General features: G+C 32.2%; 1 protein-coding gene across 7 annotated transcripts in view; it reads left to right on the top strand.

The window, feature by feature from the left end:
• The window catches only part of LOC143198090 (irregular chiasm C-roughest protein), a 314,080-nt gene that overhangs the window by 32,947 nt on the left and 257,431 nt on the right, over positions 1–23,702 (top strand). For 5 of the 7 annotated variants that reach the window (XM_076407063.1, XM_076407061.1, XM_076407062.1 and 2 more), the window contains exon 2: positions 1,444–1,475. The exons of the other annotated variants lie outside the window; for them this stretch is intronic. The gene's annotated coding sequence lies outside the window, so the exon portion shown is untranslated. The remainder of the gene's footprint in view (positions 1–1,443; positions 1,476–23,702) is intronic. 7 annotated transcript variants of the gene reach the window in all.

Raw genomic sequence — 23,702 nt, 5'->3', positions numbered from 1 at the left:
TTATAAAAGTACAAACCTCTCAGACGAATTAGTTAATGTGAGTAAAAATATAGACATTTAATTTATTTGTTGAGGATTTAAAATGGATAACGGATGAAAAAAGGCCGCAGACGAAAAAACGTTTTAAATGGTTTCCTTTATCCGTAGGCCAAACGCTTGAAAAAAAAATTGGAACCAATCCAAAAACGAAATGTTAAGCACATGGTCAGATCGTTGTTGTTTTTTCGGTCGTTGGCGGCCTCCGCATATGTATAACACTCTTTCGACCCTCTAAAAAGTTTAGAACGGAGGGGTTAACAAGTCCATTATTTTTCGTGTATAATTTCCACATGGCTCTTGAACCGCAGGGTCAAATCCCACTCGAATATAATGTAGGTGTAACGATGTAAAAGCTGCGGACGGGATATCGATTTGTAGAACTCTTCAGTTAACATATTTTTCGGTATAAATTACATTTACGAATCGCTTGAAATGCTCGTTTAATTAATATAGAAAAAAATCTAACAAACACATGTTGTGCTAAATTTTTTCGGTGGCTTATTTAATAATAGGTGCTAAAAATAGTTTCAAAGGAAATATTTTTCCTTTTTAAATAATTGTTTTTGAATGAATATTTCTTTAATATCGCTTTATTTAAATCATATTATTATGTGCAATGTTTGTTAGTCATTGAAAATACAAACAATTTTCTTTTATTAATATTTTTGTTTATATGTATTTGTATACCTTTACATAGATCGAAAAATATTAATTTTACGTTTTTTTAATATATTAGATTCATTCAGCGGTAACTACTGGCTAAAATGTATCAACGTAAACAACTGTCAATAATCTGACCTAAGTATTAAATTCGATAGTTTAGAAATGTCTCTCATAAATCAGTTTTCCATCTAATATTATTGACTATGTGTACAGGTGCTAATCATGGAAAGCCCGATATTTATTTAGGCTCTTATCGGATGTTATTCCTCCATTATATCTATATTTTCTGTTTTCATTCCCACGACTGAAAAGTGGTGATTTTGATATCAATGGCAATAAACGGCATGGAGATTCAAAAAAGTTCGAACACTATTAAACAATCGCTAGAGGTATTGGGCAAGAACCCAGCTCAGACTCCCAAGGAACTTTTAAACGTCTTAAAAGTTATAAATCAAGTATTGCGAAGGAAGATCGAAAAATGTTATAAAAGTATGAAAATTATTTGCCGCAGAGATAAAACTCAAAGATAATTGAAACTATATAATTAGGCATTTACTACAAAAAAAAACAAACATTAAAATAATATTACGAATACTTCTTAATTTAAAAATATAACAAAATAATAAGAATATTATACAGAATATCTCTCATTTCAAGACTAGAATAAGAATAAGAAATTGGTTGACATTCTCAACACACTGAATCAAGCTATAATTCTCACTAATTAAATTTAATTTCCAGATCACCAAAAAAGACGCTTTATGAACTAAACTGTAAGTACCATAAACATTATATGACTAATATTATAGACTGTAATTTATTTTTTTTAAATTTTGTAAATATTTTATAAAAGGATTATTAGATTATTATTTGTCAGCCATCGTATTATTTTCCAAGCATATCAAAATAAGGGACTTCTGATATGTTAACACCTTTCTTAGAGACATATATTTACCGTAAAGCTCAAATAGCACATTCTGCATTTTTGGAAATATTTTTCTCTGAAAGATCAGAAGCAAAAGTTGTTACAAAATATTGTGTTTTGTTGAATGGCCATTCAACAAATTGAATTGGCGAAATTACGTTTAAATGAATTGTTATGCATTTTTCTTATTTATTAATTAATATGTTATTACTAGCTATTACCGTCTAACTCACAATTTGATTCTATAGTGCATTAAACTTTAAACTTAGGTATTTATGTAGGAAGAAGAAATACTTCTTATTGTTATTGTGCAATAAAATAAAAGTTAATAGCACTTTTAAATCTTTATCTCTATTTCGTACACTTCTCTACACATCTACACAAGATCATATTGTTTAGTTTTGTTGAGTTTCCGTCCTAGTGCAATGTTATCCAAAAAGGGAGTGAAATATTTCTCCATATTTTGCGAATCTCTTAATTTACTCTATGAGAGATGGAATCCGAAGGTGTCGAAGTAATTGTTCCTATAACATCTGCGTACATCCCCAATACTTTTCAGGACTTTATTCTAAAATACTTGTATTATGTTGATATTGTATTATGATAATTTAATTTTCTCTCAAATAACCTTTTTAGTGTTGTGATTCGAGTTATTTTATTCTCTTTTTGATATATTTTTGGAACGAAGTTTTTCGTCAAGATTCATCCGATTATTCATATATTGATATATGAACATCTTGGCTAAAGGTGAATTCAACCAATACGCACTGATTTACTATTTTATCTCGGTCCTCTTATTTATACTATTACTTGAGTGATGCAGCTTACTGGTTGCTTCTTCGCTATTCTCTCTTATAGTGTCACAGTGTCAAAAGCAAATATAGCCATAGTTACATTTTCTATTTGTGGAATGATTGTTATATAATGAAATATCATAATAAATTTAACTGAAAATAAATAAAACCAATTTCAAGAAAATGGTCCTCAAAATAAATCCACTTTTCACAACCGGCACTATTCCATTTGCCTGTCATTCAAATGATATGGTACCCCCCATCTTTTAAACCTTCCCCATTACTCATAGGTGGTCGCTAATCGTTTCTTGGACCACATTTAACGTTTCTGCCGATTATTTTTGAGTTTGGGTTGGGTTTTCATCCAGTGCAGTTTTGCACCTTAAAACATTTTTGGTCTACGGGAATGTTCCTTGTATATATCGATATCGATCCATGGCTGTGTTATTTTCGCAACATAACATATATAGCTTTGAAGCTTGGTGTCAATAGAACAAAATGACATATGTTGCAAAGCCTAACATTACATTGTAGGAATATTCGTCAGGTCGGTCGAAATGTGTAGCTGTCGCTGCGATTGTTTGTCCGAACACTCACTACTATTTTGTGGGGGGAATTCGCACGGGAACTAAAAACACTGGTTGAAGAAATATTTGTTAATTTCGATTATAATTGATACATGTGGTCGAAGGGAGAATGGTCAGGATATTAGATAAGGTGAAGGAAGTACAGTAACGCTGTGGAAGTGGTACTGTTACAAGGGGGTGGAGAAAAGAAAAGAGAACGCATGGTACCAATCCACCGGCGTTGTCAACCTTTGAACTTACTGTAGGTGAATGCGTGTAAATGCTATGTAAATAAAATTCTGATATGATATATCTAAGTAAATCTTTTGAAATTAATTACCAGTCCTAATAAGACAAACTGGACAAATTATAAGTTTTAGATGATAGATACGCATATTTCACATGATTATATATAGTAAGCTTTCATTTTTATTATTAATAAAATATACTTATCAAGACGCTTATCAATATTTCATTAATTAAGTTACTAAGCTCCCCGAACATTTTTCTTCTACTAAAAGCGATTCGTGCACAGTGGTCTTAACGTTGATAAAGCAACGCAGTTTGGTATATGTCGTATTAAGGGGTTATCGGCTCGAATCCTGCGCTTCTCTATCAGTTCAAAATTAGTATAAATTAATCCTACGCAAAGACCAAATCTACCACGCCCACCGTTCTTGAGTACGTATACAACGCTAATGCGAGCATAATTTCTCTATCGATTAGAGGCACAAAATTGGGAATAATTTATTGTTCATGTTGTTATTTTAATCTGGGATTTGTGGTTTCTGCTCGAATTTTCGGGACGATGTTACAGGCGAATAATGTATTTTCGGGAACGAAAATACGTTACGTTCTTGGATAGATATATTTCAATATTTTATTAAACTTCATTAAGCCTTTTTCTGTATGTTTATTTTCATTATTCCCGTTAAAGATAATAACACAATCCATAACAAGAATTTTGGCGGTTCCATTTCAATTTTTATATAGTGATTTGTATCTTGCCTGACCAAGGAATGATTGCCGTCAGTCCAATATTTACAGCTGTTATTGTTATATCGCCAAATTTGACAAATTCATCAATTCCTTGAACCATACATCTATGTTTTCGATTCGAAATCAGAATTAAATTCCAACTGATCCAAAGCGTAGGAATAGTATAAGTAAAGCATTGTATTGTGCCTTATTATCAATCATCAGAAATGTATGGATACCATCGCACACCATAAATAGATGGCTGTTATGAGAAATTGACGGATTCCTGAGGAACTCAGCGATGAACGCCGGGAGGCAAGCTTAACCGCTTACAGAAATATGTTATGTTCCAGTTAATTCTAAATTGTTCACCAAAAACAAATACTCGATATAACAAGACGGTTTAAGAAGGCACAGGAACATTATAGTTCAAGAAACATTGCTCATGCTGATCATAGGTTATGGTAACTGATGTCTGATTAATCTAGCAATTTTTGCTGCCATTATTTGTAAACTTGTGTTAATTTTTATTGTAAATCTGAATGGTAAGGAGCTAATACATCCATATCTAATTTCCGTATTTTGAATCGGATTGTTTGTGGAGACATTTATAACGTTTATATTATACTAAACAGCTTTAACTAGAATTGGTAAATTAGTATATTTCTTCAATAATGCCCACCTATAACTTAACTTAATTTTAATAATTTATTTTTTTATATTTTTTGCAAGAATTACCTTATTGTAAAATATATTTTTATTGTAGCTATTCAAATAGTAAGAAAATGTTTTGGAAAGAATCTAAAAACTGGATTATGTTTTATTTGATTTTATTGTTTATTGAAATAATATAATCGTGATTTTTTTACAAATATAGAGAATAGCAAACTAATCACGTACTTAATTTACAAATATATTCTTACAGATTGTTAGTTTTTTGCTGAATTACATTTTACATTAGATAACCTTATAACAATTTTAATTTACAAAATGACTTCTTACTTTAATTTTATTTGCTTTCATCAAATTATAATTAATATGATTAATTAATAATTTAAGAGTAATTGTCTGGTTTCCTGCGCATTGCTCAGTAGCTATATTGCTTGCAAGTTGTTGTGATTTAGTAACCTTAATATATGTCTTAAGATGAAATCTTGGATAAATTCGCAAATGCATTTAATTTCGAGCTTATCCTGCAGTTCTTCTTTGATTTTCCAGCCGAATAAGCATTGGTCATTACCCGAAGAACCTTGTTTTGGCGGTATCGAATTACTAGGCGGTTTGTGTGTTAGTATAAGCCCATAATTGCATCATATAAGACCAATAAGCCTATAATTGACTTATTAACGAATATCTTCATAGTATATTTCGACCAACCAATTTTGAGATTATTTTGCTGTTTTTTGTGCAATGTGATGTCTCCAATGCGACCTACATTATTTCGCTAATTCTGCTTGAGAAATCACGCACCCCAGAAGTGATATATCGAGCGTCAGTGAGATGACGTCTCAAGATTGATATGGACAGATTTCGAACTATTAAGCTGTATTTTCCAATCTCTAGTCTATTGGTGGATCTATTTTGCTGCCTCTTGTACTGTTTCTATAGCCCCAGGCGACGCTATGTATTTTTCCATAAATGCTGTGTCATAAGCAAGGATTCCGTATCGGTATCGGTAAGGTATCGTTTCTTTTGTGGTTGGCACATCAGCAGTGTAGAATAGATCGGAGAGGAAGAACAGATGTCGCAAGACACTACCCTGCGCAACTCCAGCCGAAATAGGATTACATGTTTAGCTATAACAATTTGTTCATTCTGTGCATTAGTTCTAAATACCTGGACAATATCTAACTTATGAGTAATGTTGTGTTTGTTATTTGTTGCATATTTCTTCTTCAACCATCATTGTTACTAGATATCTTGCACCAATTATTATTTTAAAGTATCTACAGATAAAACACTGTGTGGCATTATTGACATAATAACAACTGTATAGCAATGAAAGGCAAATATCAACTATATAGAGAGAAAAATAACTAGAAAATATTTGGTTGTTAACAAGATCCATTACCAAAATTAAACGAACAAATCTTATGACGGTTTTTCGGTTGAAATGGTGGTGGTAAAAAACTAATCTAAAATGAAGCATTTATTATGTTATTAATGAGTGTTTTTCTTGAAAATCCCTTTTACTCTTTCCCCGGCAATAATGTCAAAACCAGGAGCCTTTGCCTGTAAATCTTGTTGCATATTTCTTCTTTAACCATCATTACGACTTGAATCTTGTACGAATTGTTGATCTTTGAAAGTATCTGCAGATAAAACACTCCATAATATTATTGACATAAAACAACTATATAGAGTGAAAAAGGAAATATTTGGTTACTAGTAAGTTACAAATTGTTTGTGTTTCCTCAAATAGCACTAAGATGAAAATGGACGAGAAATGTAGCTAATTTGATTAATATATTCAAACCATATTTAACTGATTTATAAATTTGGTTGATCTGTTGTTAGTTAAACTATCAAAAGAACATAAGATCAATATAGTTTTTGAAAGCCAAGTTTTTATATTGAAGCATTTATTTATGTATATTTCTTGAGACATTTTATATATTAACAGTAAATTACTTGATTGATAACTTCTATGATTGTGATCAATAGAAATATGCTTTAAGATATGGTACGTTTCATTCCAAGTATATTTAGAACATATCTACACGGATCTATATATAATATATGTATATTGTTATACCCTGTTGTCCCTATTTTTAAATATTGATTCAGACTGAAAGCGTTTCAAAAATATCTCGAGTGATTCCGAGTTTGCGAGTCCGAAACGCCTGCCGCAAAATTAAATTAAAGACTAATTGATTTCGTCGTTCGAAACCCTTTAAATATATTAAAAATAAATCCGCGTAGCTATCAGTAAATCACAAGTAGAAATGTGCATCGATAAAATTGTTCCGTTCGACGGCCTCGACTGTCTATTTCCACTACTGACGCAAAATGATTTAATTGAAAATACTGCATTTTCAATCGAGGTTGATAAATAAATATGGATGCAAAAATATCCCTGTCACTTTCTGGTGCGTAGTACGAGAAAAGAGGGAAAATAGTATTGAAAATTAATGTTATATTGTGACATATTTGGTCTGGATGAGAATTAAAATATATGGTCTGATTTTATTTTAAATTATTTATAAATAACTCTAAACTCTAAAATAGCGATATTCTCTATCATATTTTGTAATTTAATAGCGTTATTTTGACTATATCTAGTGTTTCTAATCAATCTTTAGTCACGATCTTAGTTAATTGATTACGTGTGTTGACTTTGGTGGACAGGGGTGGTCAACTTTTCTTTGTATAAGATCTACTATTCAAAACTATGTCTGATTTTATTTTAAATTATTTATAAATAACTCTAAACTCTAAAATAGCGATATTCTCTATCATATTTTGTAATTTAATAGCGTTATTTTGACTATATCTAGTGTTTCTAATCAATCTTTAGTCACGATCTTAGTTAATTGATTACGTGTGTTGACTTTGGTGGACAGGGGTGGTCAACTTTTCTTTGTATAAGATCTACTATTCAAAACTATGTCTGATTTTATTTTAAATTATTTATAAATAACTCTAAACTCTAAAATAGCGATATTCTCTATCACTATTTTGTAATTTAATAGCGTTATTTTGACTATATCTAGTGTTTCTAATCAATCTTTAGTCACGATCTTAGTTAATTGATTACGCATCTTGACTTTGGTGGACAGGGGTGGTCAAGTTTTCTTTGTATAAGATCTACTATTCAAAACTATGTCCTATTTGTTAAATCGCTTTTAGTTGTAACATATATATAGGTATAAGAAATTTTAAAATTCCACACCAGGATAATGTATCATGAAAGAATAATATGATTTGGTTTTTGCTAACCTATCAATAGCTCGTTGAGCACAACTCGTACTTAAATATAGCTATATAGCATATCTATCTACGTAAAAAACAAGAATTATTTAGAGGCCCAACAAACTGACGTACAAGGGAACTAAAATAATATGAATAATTATTAGCAATATTTATTAATTCAAAGTAGCTACAGATACATTTAGAATTTACTTTGTTGTCTATTTCTAAGCCAGTAATCATTAACTACATATTCTGACAAAGCTAATAATAATGATTCTTCCACAATTTCGATAATTATTTCAAAAGCTTAGAATTTTACCTCAAAATCTTTAGAGTGACTATTTGGATTTCCGCGATGTCGGTCTTATAATTAATAATTTAATATATTTATAGGTTATTCGCCATATTTGAAAAATGATTAAGATCATTTTGTTGGATATACAAATGACTTTATATTGAAGTAAAATCATTTAAATGTTTAAGTTTCCATCTTGTTGGTAAAGAAAATCTATAATTTCATGCACTATACCGCGGAATCGATGCAGAAGTGTAACTCTACTTAGCCGTCTGACATCGTCACCTAGTAAAAATTCAGGATGACCTTCATCGAGCTGTTATTGGAAGAGAACGCCGTTTGAGCCAACTCTATATATATATATATATATATATATATATATATATATATATATATATATATATATATATATATACACTTGCTTGTGAAATCTACAACTGATACCTCCAAAAGGCTAGGTATTCATCTTTATTTTAACACATGGCTATAAATCCATCTGACCTTGGCAAAGTCCCAGAGCCAGAAGGCTGTTGCTCCCCATTTTTTTGATCAATGCAATTATTGTGGTTTAAAGATTGTATAATGCTTTTACCTGATTCTTGATCCAACTCGAACAACCAAAAATTGTTAACAAATTGTGTTGTCCTGCAGATATTGAGGAACCTCTTCATTAGCTTTCATAATGAAACTGTCCTGTTAATTTACTTTGATTCGTCACTGCTAACAAATAACTAATAGAATGAAATTAGACTTGGATGAACATTAAAGCACTCACTGTCCTATTTCACAACTAATGGACTTACAATTATTTACAAGGCTTTTTTAGGTCTTTATAATTCGACCCCTCAAACGTGAATCTTTCGTACGATGCCTCTCTGGCTGCATTCTGAAGTAAGGCAGCGCTTGTAAAATTGTTAAAAAAAGGTACACCATGAGCTAGATATAAATTTGAAAATGTGATAAATAATGACTGCCGTTTAAAACTTTCTAATAAGGATTAAGCATTATAAGTGCATTTATTTTCTAATATTGCAGAAAGTAAAAAGTACATACAACACTTTAATTTGATAACATAATATTATAAAACACAATCTTCATACTTTCAGACCTTTAAGTCGTGTTTCATTCGTTTTGATCATTTGATCTATTACTCTGACTAAATCAAAATAAAGTATAAAGATCGTGTTATTGTTAAAGAAGGCTTTAAATATTATTCGATATATCCAATACAATATTTTGAAAACTGGAAGAAAGATTGGCATAAATGCATTTTATTTATTTAGAAAGCAAATAATGGATCGTCCTGAAATAAATTTGGAAAACTAATTCCATCCATCCATCAATGTTATTGTCGTTAATTAATGTTCTACTGCGGATCATACATTTCTGTCCTAACTTATCCCCGTGATTTTGCTTTTGCATAAATAGAAAACCACCGCATCGATCAAGAAGGCGAACTTTTCTGGACAAACTCTTCCATCGCGTGTCAACCAGTAATAACCGTAATAAATTTTTTAACAATCCATTTAATTTAATAGCATAAAGTAGAGCTCGCCAGAAAGAGAAAGATGTGCGGAACGTAAGGGAAAGCGCTAGTCCTGCTAATCTGGGAAGAAAGTTTCTCCGTCGCGTGTAGACCTGAAATGTTCGAACTGTCCATGAACGATATATATATTAGTTTTTTCGTGCTAATTAATATTAACGGTCATAATTGTTTCGCTCCCTTTGGATTCCGTAACGCTAAATATTTTTATGAAATAATGATATCTCCACTTTACTTTAGAACATTTAGAAATTCAAACAATATAAGCACACTAAAATTTGTAAAATATAATACACTTTAGACAAATTCATATAATGATTCTAGTATTAGAAAAATAACTTCTAATATTATACCTGCTTCTTTAATGCTTAGTTTAACCGTTTAAGTCATTGGAATTTTTATTACAATATGAAATTTTTTTATAACAATTACTCCTTTTATCCTTCATTATTTTCCTTCATTTGTTCTTCTTCATGCATCCTTTTTCTTATAAATCCATCAATTTTATGATTCTTTTTACATTTAATTGTTTTTAACGTTTGTTTTTGCATTTTCATCTTCATTACTTCATTTTTTATCTCTTCCATGACCTATTTATTATAGTATCTGACTAGGAGTATATATTATATATTATGGTTTCATTGATTTTCCCCAATCAAGGAATTGTTAAACCCTGCGGTGGGTAATGATTCTAGAGCTGTTTGAAGAACTCGCCCTTCTTTCTACATCTTCATCGACTTCATCGTATGATTTTATGAAGGTTTTCTGATAAGATTATAATCAGTGTCCATAACCAGTTTATAGCATCTCCTACATATCGCTGAATGTCTAAATAAATTGGCAGATAATAAAAATACACTAGATTTGAACATTTGAAAATTTTTTTTCTCACATTAACTACACACCTTAAAGCTAATGAACCATTTTGCTTGCGATTAAGTTGTGAAAATTTATACTACATCAATAATACTTGATCAGCATTTACTGCTATTAACGCCTATAAAAAATTCATGGTATGTCGACGCAATTGGATCGACTGAAAGGAAATATCCTCGATGGTTCATTTATTTATAACTCGTTAGGCCGACATCAATTCGGTATGCGAGCATAAGAAAAAAAATGGCCATTTTTCCACTTACAGTTTTATTGGCAATAAAAAGCGACCGGAGAAAGGAAAAGGGGCGCGGAAGGAGGAGCGAGAGAAGAAGAAAAAAAGTTATAGAAATTGTAATTTGGACAAATTATCATAATTTTTCTTTTGTGGATTTTCCGTTAAAAAATTGGCCCCAATAAAGAATTCTCTCGCCCGAAACAGGTCTCCAGAGAACTTGCCATCGTTCGATATTATTTCATTCAAAACAACCCGGGAACGTAGGTGAGCGGGTGGCGATGGTGGAGATGGGAACGGGGAGAGAAAAATTCGCGCATCGACTGGGCCAGGCCTCACCACCCCCTCTCCCTCAACCTCTCGCCCTCCTGCTTTTCTCCTGGCTCCGGGCGAAATTCCACCCCTTATTAAATTTAATATCGGTCGAAATTCTACTGCATAGGAACGTTCTCCACTGCGAAACAGGAATATGGTAATGCTGGCGATGCCGCGGATCCGGGAACGGATGTTTAAGATGCAGTTGCAACAATTTCCCAAAAAGCAAAGCCCGGATCGGCTGAAATCTGGAACGGTTTTATCTCGGGGCTGCTGAAACATTCCGACATAAAACGTGAATAGGATCCACGATCCTTATGTTTTTACATCATTCAGAAAATGCAAATTTTTCAGAAATTACTACTATTTTTCTGCGTTTTAACTCACTGTAACAAACAACAGGATATTTTATAGACAAAAATATAAGAAAATAGGACAGCACCTTCACCATATTGCTTCTAAATATTTCCATTCCACACCTTATTATTACACAATATCTATTTATTGATAATTTGCCTTTAGAATACCTGCAGTTCTTCACGGAGTCGATTCCTAGAGTGTCGTAGAACAGTTTTCAATGAAACCATTATTGTACCTAAGCATCCCCCAATGGCTTCAATAATGTTGGAAATGGAAATTTACTCCTAATTCTTTGCTCTGAAATTTCTGAAACTCCATTCGGTACAAATCTGTTAAGATTTGGCGATTGTACTGGGCTGGTAAGATGCTTGATATATTCTGATGCTCCTCAATCCAAGACTGAACCATTTTGTCTGCATCATTGAGGATGTTCGCAGTAAGACGGCCAATGATATGAATGGGAGGTCTAGCTAAATACCACGATATTGCCTTGACACTTGGATATGCTGCTAACTGAATTATAAATTAAAGGTTGATCAAACGCTGTCAAACCAACAAGACCACCACAGTATAAAAACTGAAACAATAATAAGGTGTAATAACATTTTACAAAATTAACTCTTCTTGTAAAAGATAACCCAGTTATTTAATTGCAATTCTCAAGGATCACTGAAAAACATTGAATAAAATTTTAAAATATTATCGTGCTAATTTAGAAAAAGTTAATTTCTTTATAACTATTTTCCTGAAAGAATCTGGATCTGAATGTTCGAACAACTATAAAAGAGGCAATAAAATGGGGAAGGAATGTCTAACGGAATAGTGGTAAGGAGTACTTGTTAAAAATAATTAAATGCTTAAGTGTCTAAAATATCAGGACGAGGCGATTTCAACTGGTATAATTAGCGCCATTAAATATCATTTTAAGAGGCGTAATATTTTTTCTCAACGATACCTCGCCAATTAGCGACAGAAAAGTTACTGCCGAACATCAAGACGTAATTTTAAGAATTACAACGATGCAGGTATTCAGATCGACGTCTTATATAGCAAAGGTTCGTACTTACTTTGCAAGAAATTTTATTAAAATATAACTTAGTCGCCTTTATAAAGTTTTGTGTTTAATTTACTTGAAAATACTTTTAAATATATACATTTTCGTTCTACGTAGGTTATACAAAAATTGGGTTCAGATTTAATTTAAAGAGAATAAAAGGAGAAATATTTTTAAGAAAATAATATATTAGAAACTTAGATCATACGATATGAAATTGCAATGGTTTTAATGATGCTTCTCAGAACTATTTTGATGGAAATAAGTTCTTTCCTACATAGGCAACAGATTATTAGGTTCAACTATCAATATTGTTATTTTAATGTATTACTTAATAAGAATTTGAAGGATGTCTAAATATGTCGATTATATTTTATCCGAAAATTTGAGTATAGGAAATATATTATATAACATGTATGCTAAGAGTTAATTGAATATAAATATTGTTCCAATTATCAATGTACATAGAGAATTCATGGAGAGCTTTGGAAAAGAAATACATTCTTAATCCACTGTTTACTAATATTTTGCATATAACAATTTACCGAAACAATTCTTATAACATGTTTATATCATTGGGAAATTTGTATTCACTGAGGTTTAATTTGCTTCTAAACTTCTAACCACCAGAGAAAGCTAAATAATAGTATTGCTTTCAAATAAGTCAAAACGGATTTGAGTATTGGGTCACTTTGAAGAATGATATATCTCTAAACTATATAGACTAGATTTATTTATCAATATTGTCAATATCATCTCAGTAACATGTTCTAAAAATTGAATTTCTGAATTCAAAATTATCGTCAGTAGATTTATCAATTTTAAAGCAATTTCGTGTTGCAAACTGAACCCGCAACTCAAAACGGAACGAAGCACACACAGAAAAAAACATTTACAATTAACAAGGATTAAAATTCGGTGAAATTGGAATAATCCATCCCTCATTCCCGATAGCCAATTAGTAAAATTGAACATTAATTTCATTAGGATATTATCTGCATGGTAGTTCCAACTTTACGGCGCACATACAGATTTAATTAAATCATTTTATTTATTGTTAGAGCTCGCATTGCAAAAGTAAACAGGACGGCAATTTGTATTACGACGAGCTGAGAACGGTTTTTGATGGTGCGTGCGAGAGGAATGAGGGGGTGGATTCCCCGCCACCCCTCGATGTTCGGACGCAGTTCGCGTTTAATGACAATTTGAACGTTATCAATTACTATATAATTAAAGTAAACACGTTGAGTTTAATTTTCAGAACTTACTGGGTCGCTAGGAATGAATAGATAACAGGTCAATTGAAAAGTCCCAGGCCTACCATAGTAAAACATGTTTTTTTGGCAAAATATTTTTTTATTCAACATAAGTCCCTTCAAGGGTGATACACTGATTATAGTAACCCTCCAACTTTCGATACCATTTTTGTAGTACATTTTGTCCTTTGCTTCAAAATAGGCCTGTTTCGGCGATCACCTCTTTATTCGACGAAAATTTCTTCCCAGCGAGTATTATTTTGAGATCTGAGAACAGGAAATAGTCGCTGCGGGTCAGATCTGGAGAATACGGCGAATGAAAAGCAATTCGAAGCTCAACTTATGGATTTTTGACACGGTGCATTGTCTTGGTGAAGCAGCACTTTTTTTTCTTCAAATGCGGCCGTTTTCGTCCTTCAAACGGTCCAATAACGCTAAGTAATAGTCGCTGTTGATTGTCCTTCCTTTTTCAAGGTAGTGAATGAATATTATTCCATGCGCATCCCAAAATATAGACGCTATAACCATGCCAGTCGACTGTATATATATTATAGATTGAACATCCAGAATCTGAATGTTTGTTATTCAAAATTTGAAACAATACTTTGTATAGATATTATCAATAAAACTTTAAAAATAAAATGAAAAATTAAAATTTGATATTAAACCAAAATGAATATTTCAATTAAAATTAATTCACTTAAAATTACGATTAAAAAATTATTTAGTGCCCACTTCGGCGGTACGTATACTAAAATTAGGATGATACAGGGACTTTTAACATTTCCCCGGCAAGCATTCGTTCAACATTTTTAAAAATACAGGGATTATCATTTATTGTTCACTGAAAGCGCCAGCAGAGATGATTAGGTTCAGGAGCAGAATTATTTGCCATCTATAAAGCACCAGATTTAATTAAAAAAGATAACTATACATTTTATATAATTGTCACATTCCATAAGCTTCCTTAAGAGATTTAGTTCCATACAGACCAAACACCCTCTAGTTGAGAGCATTAATGATACTCATGGGGGGTAATAGATAATGATAATAAGATAGATAATAAGCGCGCGGAATAATTTACAGGTAGAATGCAGGGACTAGTAATATTATAAAAGATAAAAAGTTCTAAATATTCAAATTTTGGAACTGTTCTAAGGCTCAACCATCTACTTTGTTGGTTGGCCTTTGTTGAATGAAACAAATTATGGAACGTTAAAAAGAACAACCATACATAGAGAACATATCAGGGAAATGTTTCAAAATGTGTCAAAATAGGTTACTTATGGTACTATACTTATTAAGCTTCTTCTGAAGAGTGACTCTCCTTTTTCGGCTCGGACTAAGTACTCGCTCACAATTATATATATTTGTATTGAAAGGAGAGAATACAAAGCAAAGACTGAATTTTGTAATTGGTGATAACTTGCAGGCTTGTCTAAGTCCGAAAAATTATATAAATTGATGTCATACCTTAAAGGTGCGGTATTTACATGGAAATACAGGGGAATATATGTGAATACCGGTGTAGTGACTTTGACACTAACGACAAAGGTGTCCAGGATATATTGAGTAATTTGAAGCCAAGGATTTGAAGGCAATACTCGATGATTATGCATGTAAAATGCTAGAAGAATGTGCACAATCGTTGGGTGTAACTAAAGAAACCATTTCCAATTGCTTGAATAACATTGCAATGATTCAAAAGCTTAGATATCTTCTGCTATATGAACTAAAGCCAAAATGTATTGAAATATGTTTGCTTAGTCATGTGTCAAATGCTGTTTCAACGGCAAACTTGTAAACATTTTTTGTATCGTATTCTTACTGGTGATCCATTACGATAATCCATGGCTCCAAAATGATGTCTCCATTCGGAGTATTTCCATATCCATATTAGTATTTGGTAGGATCTACTTCGTGAACCTAACGAAATCATCGCTATCGACTTCATCGACTACAATTGATGCGTTTGAGTCGAGCACTGCACGAAAAATGGATAAAATACGAGCAAAGACAAAACAATTGTATTCTTCAGCATGACAACGCTCGGCAACCAAAAAATACGTCAATTCGTGGATAGCCTTAAAAAATTCATGGTTGTTTCGAGATGGAATCCGTAAATCATATGAAAGAGGAGAAAAAGTAACGGCTATCGATGGACAATACTTTGAATAAAATACAATGTACCTATATTTTACAACAATGCTTGAAATTAAAGAAAAAAAAATTAAAAATTTATTCTACATTCCAATATATACACTTATTTGTTTTATGTACATAGTATGAATAAATTATGTAAAGCTCGATCCTAAAACGGCCAAAATGTTTTTGGGTGGTTAATTAATAAAATAATAATAATACTAATGATTTAATGATGACAATGACAAATAAAAAAAAACGCGCATTACCATTTTTACTATTATTTTGGAAAGGTACAATGGTGATACAGTGATTTAACTAATTTTCGAACAGCAATTGCTTTTTTGTGTAATTGCCAATTCCCCTGTTAGACAACTGACCATCCACCGCCAGTATCGAGCATCAAACGAAACAACGCACACGACAGTTACACAGAAAAAAGCGAGTACTCCCCCCCAAAAAAAAACAAAATATAAACTCATTATTTCGAAATCAGCAGCCTAAGCAGAAAATTCGATTATGTCACGATTATTTTGCCGGGCTGACGCCCCAATTTCTGGGGCGTTTTTCATCGTCGGAAAATGCGACTCAAGTTTGCATAATACGGGTATATTCGTGTCGCAGCGAATACCGTTCGGATGGTAATTTTTTAATTCAAAGCCGCGCGAGATCCGAACTACTAATGGAATATTAAAGGGCAAAGTTCACAAAAACCCGACGAAAAACAATTATTCCTAATTATATCCTTTCGCTTGGCGCCCCCCGACCTTGTGTAGGATTTTCTCTCGTCGCTGTGTTTTGAATTCAAATTTCAATATCAGGATATATTAGTCAGCTTTCATTAGATAATACTGGTTTGCTTTGTAGACCACCCTTCGTCATTCTTGCAACCCTTACGGTTTTCTGTTTTACGATTAAACTCTGGTTGTACTCACTTCTCATTTTTTATCAGTCTGTAGCATGTTAAAAACAAATGATCTAGATAGCAGTTTTATATAAATTGTTGTTATATAGTCAAAATTTGTTGACAGTGTATACCTACGGTACATAAATCATTTAACAGTTTCATCCAAACGTATCAAGGCAAAGTTCTACGCAGCATTGTTAAAGTCCCATAGTATATTAGAAATGAAGACAAAGACTTAAATGTACCAACAGTCAGCGAAGAAATAAAAGAAAAACATTAAACAAGTGAGTGATATAAAAACGTCGAACTACTACAGTTGTTCGATAAAAAATGTGCCTACTCTGAGGTTGAAGAGAAAAGAAGGCTTTGAATTATTTCAAACCATGTGAAGCTGGGAAGTTCAAGTTTGGTTCTGAACAATTTCAGAAAATATTAAGGAAAAATTACTAGATGGTGAAATAACTAATTGTGATGTATGCCAAGTGCCTTTTAAATTAGAAAAATAATTAGTCTGTATATATCTGGTCTTCTAATTTTATAATCAAATTAAGCTACAAGAACAGGAAGGAGTTTAATTATATAAGGAGTTAATAAGGAATTTAATGCTTAGTTCATGCACACTGACTGCACTTTGCTTGACAGATTATACTTGACATTGCCCCACCCAATGTCTTAATTCCTTCCCTTGTTGCCATTAAAGATACTACGGTATCAGTATTTAGTTGATTGCAGTTTTCTATTGATCATCGTGTTGATCAAAATGTTGCATACCATGAGCTCGATGTGTGATGTCATAGATTTATAGATCACTAAGAATCACTTCATAACTGGTACCACTGATTTATTTTGTATCTATTGAACTATTGATGGGTTTATATGGCATATGAAATAGTTACTGAAGTCAAATCGCTTGGTAATGTCTGACATTAATGCAATATACAATTTTTGACATGTATCGAAATCTGCAGTAGCAGCACGGGGTACATTTTCATCTATTTTCAAATTTTCGATACTTTCTCCAGCTTTTAATCCAATGTATATTTCGTCTAAGGTTGTTAAAGTGCTGATGTCACCATTTAAAATATTAGCATAGAAGTTGACGTTAATTTTTATGACGTTAACGAATAGTGTTTTCAAATAGTGATTGCGAATAGTGATTTTGTATCTCGGTTTTCAATTTTTAAAGAAGGGATTTTTCTGATAAACAGTGAAGGGATATTAAAATCACCACATTTTTCCTTCATGATATCCCCCAATAAATATTCGATCAACAGAGACTCCCCACACATTCGGAAATTCTTCACAAGTTGGTAAAGTCGATAGGTATGTTCCACGTTAAAGAGAAACAAGTAGAACTTTGTGAGGTCCATTTGAGAGTTTATTAGGGACAATATCACGGAAAAATTACTAGATAGTGAGTAACTTGTTATAAAATGTGCTTTTTAAATTTATAAATAGTATTAGTATGTATATAGTCTGTAGAATTTCTAGTTTTATTAACAGAATAAGTTAAATGAAGAAACAATGTCTGTAAATCATTTAATCTTTAGCTCATACACATCAACTGCAATCTATATATCCCTAGATGGTTTTGTTCAGTTTGACAATGATGCCCTACAAATGTAATGAATAAACTAGTTATTAAATTGAATGTAGAATGGTGCAATTTACACAAATATCTTGCAAAATCGAAACCAATATATCAACATTAAATCAAAATCTTGGAATACCCTCAGAATCCATTCACAGACCCAATACAAGCTGACAGTTTGTTGAATAATTTCCTGTATTTAAGAAAACACCAGCTAAACATGCTGTTAATATTTTCAGCTTTTTAGGTTTTGGAGTGCCTATGCTGCTGCTATAACACATATGTTTTTATAAAATTATCCTACCACTCTTGGTCTTTTATAGGTTCAATATATCACTGTGCTGTATTGTAATTAAATATTAATTATATTAGTTATTCTGACAAGGCATCTTTAGTCTTAGCTATCGTAATCACAAGAAATTCGTAGAATTTCTACGTCGTTGTTTTCACCTATTTACAATAGAATTTTGAACTTATTAGAGTAATCTAATATGTGAAAATCTAAAACGTTTTTACGGTATTTGACTTTATTATTATGGCCTATAAAATAGAGTGTATTCGTAACGGTTTAGTGATTACATAGCAACCGCAGTGAAAAGCGCGACAAGTCGTGGAAGTGGTTAGCACTGTCGTCGACTGTTTATCATTTGGGCGCTCGTGTTTACACTGTCACTTAACACAGCTTCGTTGTAATGAAAAAGGTAATTGAACCTTAAAACACTCGTCAGATTTTGACATCGGGCAACCTGCCCAGCTCCCCACTCTCAACTCTATCGTCGGTAACAGTTTTCTTTGTTTTCTTCTATACAACTTATACCAATCGTCTATAGTCTGGTTTAATTATAGATCAAATTGAAACATGCAATACATACAGTTGTTATAACCATAATTATTTTATAAATTTCATTAATAATTACTGTTATAAAAAAAATGGCACCAATTCAACTACTTTTAATTTCGTCACGTCGAAAAATTATTTGGGAAAATTATGGTGGTTACTCATCGTTTAAGTATTGCAAAGTCGTTTTGTGTCTGCTAATTAAACGTATGCGGCAATACACTGAAATATAACACCACAGCAATCAAACAATCAAGGTTGGAATAATTATTATTTGCACCTGCTTCATTAGCTGAAGCCATGACACTATATTTAAAAGCGCTTTCAAGAGGGTTTCTCAATATTTTTTTATGAAAAGAATTCACTTGGTCAATCAGTATCGTAATCTCATTCGGACAAAGGCTATAAATAAAGAGCAAAATGTTCTCACATTTTGAAATATACCTCGATTTCCTTGCAGCTACGACGTGTATTAGAAAATGATGTCAGTGCTATTCATTATTTGTTATTTTTTGAAGATTTAGTTTTTTCAAACAATCGACTACTTAATTGAAATTTCAGAAGAAGGTTAGCTATACTTATATTGCACATTTTGATAAAGTAGCACATCAGAACAACTACTTCTGTGTTTATCTGCTAATTATCTGTTTTCTTTTTTAGATATCTTTGCTCAGATGTATTTTAAGCAATCAGTTAACACTTTTAATTCGTGACAAATAATTTGCTTGTTATCCTATCCAGTTATTAGCTAATACTCCACTCCATCTTTTCTTTAATTTTAATAGATAAGGGTTATTATATGTTCTATTTTTACGCTAATTTTTTATGGTTTGTGATTATTTTTCAACTATTTCTTTCTTAGATAATAATGTATAAACTATTTTAATATATAATATATATACTACTACAGAAGCTGATCTGGAATATATTACTCGTTGGAAAATATCACGATGGCTATATTTGCTGATGATACTGCGATTCTTGCTGCCGAAGACAATAGCGAAATAGCCTCGTGAAAATTATGACAGATAATAATGCAAATAATTGGATTCAAATCTGTAAAAAAATAAAATAAATACTGTTATTCCCTATACCTATAACTAGGTATCTCGGAATGAATCTTGATGCAAAACTTCGCTGGAAGGAACATGTAAAATGAAATGGAAAGAACTGCAGTTCAAATATAGGTAAATGTGTTGGTTAACTGGACGGGAATCAAAGTTAACAGTACATATCAGTCAATATATACATCAATTAGGGGTATGTTCCGTGAAAAGTATATAAAAACAGTACAAGTTTTCCAGAACAAAGACCTAAGAGGTATTGTAGGTGCACCCAAATACCGCAGAACTGATTTCTTACACCGAGATTTTCAGATAGCGACTCTCACGCAGAAAATCAAGAAAATCGCAAGGATACATGATGAGAAACTTCAGACTCATGTCAATATCGAAGTATTACAACTTTTGGGTAGCACCAGAACAAGACAAGGACTCAAAAGAATCAAGCCATTTAATATTGTGAAGTGTGGTGTAGTGAGGTGCATTGAACAGAAATACGGTGTTAATTAAAACATTATTACTATGTAATAAATACATAATAATTTCCGTATATTGACTGATGGTTAAATTTTATTATTTGGCACCGTCCATAAATTATACAAGGTGTCTAAAGATGCTGCCAAACGTTGAAAAGCGATGATGAAAAATGCGGTATGATGACGGTACTTTCAAAATGAAAGATTCGAATCATCACGAACATATTGGTTAACAATTTTTACGTTTTTTGTCGTTTTGTATGATCTTGGAGGATTCTTAAAATAATCTAATAGATAATTTAGAAAAACAGATGTTTCACTAGTTGAGTTGGTAGCATAATATTTCCCTTTACAAGCCGTTCGCGAGTATTTATTATGAATCTCTAATAATAATTAATCTTCAATAATAAACGAATATATATGAATACGTTCGCGATCGAAGTAAAAATTCAATATTCTCCAGGAAGGCAGCACCAACTAATACCCCATAAAAACTGGCCGATGTTTACAAAGGAAAAAAAATTGTGCCCGTATATCATCTGCCTCTGAAATTATCCCCGGATATATTTTGTCCCTGTGGCATGTCAACCAAATCTGATGAAATTCCTTACAAACCGATGGAATGCGGCGGCGGAACATTTTTGTCCCTCCAATCCCCCGAGAGGCCGCAGCGGCGGAAAAAGGGAACGACATCGTGATTTAGGTTCAGCCCCAATAAATTTATATCATTTAATAAATTCATCTATAAATGATTACCAAAATTACCTCTGATAAATATATATAATTTTTTTTGCAAGAGAAGGAATAAGGGAAGAGTACATGGCAGCAACATTATGACGTACAGCTACTATTTCTTCTTAATTTTTCCTTTCTTCCTTATTTTGTAGATACGAAATTGATTTATTAATAAATGGAGAACAGCTTTTAGGAACCCAGAGCTGGCTGGGTTCCCTCCGCAAGTAATACCTACAGCAGGCTTGGTTGGCGCATTGGCTAAGGTGACAGGATGGTCTTCTTACTGTTGTGATATCTGGAGGTTCGAATCCTACTGGGGCATGATCTTAAATTTATGTTAATATTTATTTACAATTGTGATTATCGGTGTCCATAAGGCAACAAGTGTAGAGTGTAAAATTCGACAAAGAAAATCATACTAGGTAAGGTAAAGTGGGTAATACCGGATGATATCTTAGTTGGTTAATGGTGTTACCTCAATGGTAATCCGTTTCTGTTTCTCTATACATGAGCATATTCATTTCAAAGTGTTTGTGTTAAGTACTTCGAAAGAGTGCACCACAATATGTTTTTTAATCAGCTACATGTGTAACATGACACTAAAGTGTCTGGATTAACGCTTTTAACCCCATCCGATCTGTTTAATGGACATATGTATATAGACTTAGATTATTAATTTTATTAAAAAAACAGTAATATATATTTACAAATAGACAGTGAATCAAAATGGTTCAGGTAATAACGAAATATTAACTTTTCCTCTTTTCAACAGTAGAGCCTTCTTGCATTACACACTATCAGTAATCTTCTAACATTTAGCATTCCATCTTCTCTAATAACGCTCTATCTATCTGTTTTATATCCTGGTAAATGCTCTCACCTTGTCTGTCACTCATCGTTCCAAGATTAGGGGAAAAATCGAAATCGAAAACAAATCATTCACTAAGAACTCTGCATTCTCAGCTTTAGAATTGCCTCTATGTCTTAAAAATAAACAAATAAAATAAAAATTAGTTTCTTTACAGATAACCAAGTCGGCTAACTGTTTCGCGATAAGATTTTCATTGAATTTGATTTTTTTTGTAAGTTCTCTTATTTTGTGGGCCGACAAAAATGCCTACTTTTAATTTGGCATCACTTAATTTAGAGAAAATAGTCAAATACAAACATTATTTACCATTTTTGTCCATGGCCTTGATAAAATATTTCATTAAACCAAGTTTTATATGTAAGGATGGAAGAAACACCATTTTTTTTGTGAAATAAGAGGTTCATATTTAACGTTCGATTTACCACAAAGTCAGTTCTTAAACTCATGGTAGTTCGGGGTGTCTCTACTATCTCACAAATAGACAAAACAACAGTATTTAGTGAAACCTCTCTGTAGTCCAAATAATATAGTAACAACTTTTAAATCAGCACGAACTTTCCAATTGTATTCTTTGTATTTGACTAAGTCCGAGAGTATCTGGTTCTTTAAAAATCACTGAAATATGCAATAGATATGGAGGAATATCAGCTGCCATTGTCGAGTAATACAGCTTTTATTATTAAGAAACGTGACGTGTTTTAAGAATCGAATTAGGAATTCAAAACATGTAATCTTATTTATGTTAGAAACATAGTGTCAAACAGTGTAATTGCAATTTTATATATATATATATATATATATATATATATATATATATATATATATATATATATATAATAATTAACAGATTAACTGAAAAGTCCCCGGCCTACCATAGTGAAACAAATTTTTTTGACAATAATTCCCCTCAAGGGTTATACACTGATTATAGCGACCCTCCAACTTTTCGATACCATTTTTGTAGTACGATTTGGCCTTTGCTTCAAAATAGGCTTCAGTTTCGGCGATCATCTCTTTACTCGACGAAAATTTCTTCGCAGCGAGCATTCTTTTGAGATTTCAGAACAGGAAATACTCGCTGGGGGCCAGATCTGGAGAATACGGTGGATGAGGGAAGCAATTCGAAGTCCAATTCAGGGATTTTTCCCATCGTTTTCACTGACTTGTGACACGGTGCATTGTCTTGGTGAAGCAGCTCTTTATTTTTCTTCAAATGCGGCCGTTTTTCAGCGATTTAGTCCTTCAAACGGTCCAATAGCGCTGTATAATAGTC

This window comes from Rhynchophorus ferrugineus, unplaced genomic scaffold, assembly GCF_030347505.1.
Source record: "Rhynchophorus ferrugineus isolate W39M unplaced genomic scaffold, kcgeb_rfMv2 rfM6, whole genome shotgun sequence".
Taxonomy (NCBI): Eukaryota; Metazoa; Arthropoda; class Insecta; order Coleoptera; family Curculionidae; genus Rhynchophorus; species Rhynchophorus ferrugineus.
Note: the sequence above shows the minus strand (reverse complement) of the source record. Positions and strands in the feature narration are given on the sequence as shown.